This window comes from Cyrtonyx montezumae, unplaced genomic scaffold (genome assembly GCF_038088225.1).
Source record: "Cyrtonyx montezumae isolate F1298 unplaced genomic scaffold, pur_monq_1.0 scaffold_0, whole genome shotgun sequence".
Lineage (NCBI taxonomy): Eukaryota > Metazoa > Chordata > Aves > Galliformes > Odontophoridae > Cyrtonyx > Cyrtonyx montezumae.
Genome location: NW_027071824.1, coordinates 3,851,695 through 3,855,024, shown reverse-complemented (window position 1 = coordinate 3,855,024; position 3,330 = coordinate 3,851,695).

Below are 3,330 nucleotides of genomic sequence, written 5' to 3'. Positions count from 1 at the left end.
ATCACCTCCCTGCTCCTGCTGGCTACACTATTTCTAATACAGGCCAGGATGCTGTTGGCCTTCTTGGCCACCTGGGCACACTGCCAGCTCATGTTGAGCCGAGCATCAACCAACACCCCCAGGTCCTTTTCCTCTCTACATTCTTCAAGCCATTCTGCCCCAAGCCTATAGCATTGCATGGGGTTATTGTGGCCAAAGTGCAGGACCCGGCACTTGGTCTTATTGAACCTCATCCCATTGAGCTCAGCCCAGCTGTTCAGCCTATCCAAATCCCTCTGAAGGGCCTCCCTACCCTCAGGCAGTTTGACACATCCTCCCAACTTGGTGTCATCTGCAAACTTACTGAGGGTACACTCAATTCCCTCATCTAGGTCATCAATAAAGATATTAAACAAGATGGGCCCCAAAACTGACCCTTGGGGGACACCACTCGTAACAGAACGCCAGCTGGACTTAACTCCATTAACCACTACCCTCTGGGCATGGCCCTCCAGCCAGTTCTCCACCCAGAGAAGAGTGAACCTGTCCACACCACGGGCTGCCAGTTTCCTCAGGAGAATACTGTGGGAGACCGTGTCAAAGGCCTTGCTGAAGTCCAGGTAGACTACATCAACAGCCTTTCCCTCATCTACCTGTCTGGTCACCCAGTCATAGAAGGAGATGAGGTTGGACATGCATGACCTGCCCCTGGTGAACCTGTGCTGGCTGGGTCTGATCCCTTTATTGCCATGCACGTGTCGTGTGATCTCCCTCAAGATCATCTGTTCCATAACTTTCCCTGATACCGAGGTCAGGCTGACAGGCCTGTAGTTCCCCGGGTCTTCCTTACAGCCTTTCTTGTAGATGGGAGTCACATCGTCAAGCCTCCAATCTTGTGGGACCTCTCTAGATAAGCAGGAATTCTGATAGATGGCAGAAAGCGGCTTGGCAATCACCTCTGCCAGCTCCCTCAGCACCCTTGGGTGGATCCCATCTGGCCACATGGACTTGTGGCAGTTCAGATGGAGGAGAAGATCTCTGACCGTCTCTGCTTGGATCACAGGGGGTGCATTATGCGCCCCGTCCCGGACTTCCAGGTCAGGGCAAGTACCCTGTGGACAACTGCTCTGTCTATTAAAGAAAGATGTGAAGAAGGCATTGAGAACCTCAGCCTTTTCCTTATCATCTGTGGTTACATTCCCTGCCTCATCAAGTAAAGGAGAGAAATTTTCCTTCGTTTTTCTCTTGCTGTTAATATATTTGTAAAAGGGTTTCCTGTTCTCCTTTACAGCAGTAGCCAGCCTAAGTTCAAGCTGAGCTTTAGCATTTCTAACTTTCTGCCTGCAGATCTTGGCCAGTTCTCTGTAGTCACCCCAAGTAGCCTGTCCCATCTTCCAGAGGACATAGACTCTCTTTTTCTCTCGGAGTCTCAACAAAAGATCCCAGTTCATCCACACTGGTCTTTTTCTCCTCCGGCTCGACTTACGGGACTCCGGGACTGCCTGCTCCTGTGCCTTTAAGATTTCCATCTTGAGGAGCATCCAGACTTCCTGGACCCCTTTACCCCTCAGGAGCAAGTCCCAAGGGACCCTTGCAACAAGCATCCTGAACAGGTCAAAGTCTGCCCTCCGGAAGTCCAAGGTAGAAGTTTTGCTAGTAGTTTAGTAGTTTTTGATTTGGAAATCACTTAACAGGAGCTATTATCACTGTGTTGAAAAAGGTAACAATCTCCGCAATAAGGATTCCTGTTATCAGCTATTTTGGTCTGCAGTACTATTTTATGCTGCAGCATGTCTGTATTCTGGGTTTTTCATGTCTATTGTGCATGCTGTTTCCAAGCCACATCAACATGACTCTGACAAAGCTGCACCCAGTGCCTTCTGACAGTCTGTAGGCAAATACACAATGCTTCAGTGCATCTTCATATCATTTGGGCAATTTTGCAGTTACGCTTGGGTAATGTGGAAATGACACAATTAGACAGACAGACACACACCACGACTGAGAACACCTGTGCACACTTCTAACAACCTGTAATTAGGCATTGCTGACTCACTTGCCTTGCACAGGTGGTGGAAGATCTTTAAATTGGCTTCACTCATGCTATTAGCTTTCCCAGAGGGACATGTTAAGCAACTACCCTTAATGGTGTGTGCTGAAATGCTGCAAAAACCACTTCCATTTTTCCTCAATTACTGCAGATGACACTAAAACACAGGTTACACCACCACCTAAACAGTGAGCCCACAGCCTTGGGCTCACTTAGCACAGCACAGGGACAGGACGCAGCAGGATGCCATTGTAGCATAGACCCTAGGCAAGCCCTGGTAGTGGGAAGAAAAGCAGAGATAACTGGGAGAAGCCACAAATGAGCTCTTTAATCACTGAAGGACATTCTTGTGAAGGCAGTACCACCTTATGCAATGAAAATTTGTAATGAAGGGGGTAAGCAATGGTTTCTCAGTAGTTCCAAAACCATGTATTCTGCTTGCCTTCAGGCTGTACTTGCATCTCACTTTCTGTGAAAGCAGCCCATTATTGCCATTTGGCTCAGGTGCTACCTCTGCACTGGAGCAAATGAATAATAATAGAAAGCTGGGAATCCGTGCTGTATTTCTCAGCCACTTCTTTCCTTCATGAAATTGGACAATTCACAACTTACGAGCTAGCAGTCGGAGAACCTAGGCTGGGTCCCTTCAATTAACCCTTCAGTTTACCCTCCTGATATAAACATACAGAATACTTTAAACCACTGCAAGCCATTGCAAAGAAGTCTTCAGACAATCTAAATAAAGATAAATGATTAAATATTTATACATTGTTGCTTGTAGTTGAACATTTAGATCAGAAGTCATTCCTCAACACATCTTTAGAAAAAGCAGAGAAAGACAAGGGACCCAATGTCTCAATAATTCACTGCTGTCAAGCAGTTCTGACATAAGTGGGCCTACCCCTCCACACAGCTCTGCTCTGTGTACACCATCCCAACGCCTTCATCTGCTATCACTGTGCAGCTCCTTTCAGCCAGGCCCTAGGGGGAGGCTACCTGTGCTAGGTCACAGCACCTGCACCCCAGCCTCACATTAGATGATACTGTGGGCCAGTCACACTGGGGCTTTCTCACAGTCTCCCAAAGGGCATCACTCTACCGTCTTTTACTGCTGTAATTGCAAAGTTAGAGACAGTGCAAGATATACTCACTCATGCTGCAATTAAAACTGAGCACCACATACACATCATAAGGTGCTCCTTTGCACTAATGTTTATATGTAGCCTAATGTTTAGTCATATCAGGACAGGAAGGGACTTTGAGCTACCTCTGGTACAGGTGATCGAGGACACGTCAAAATT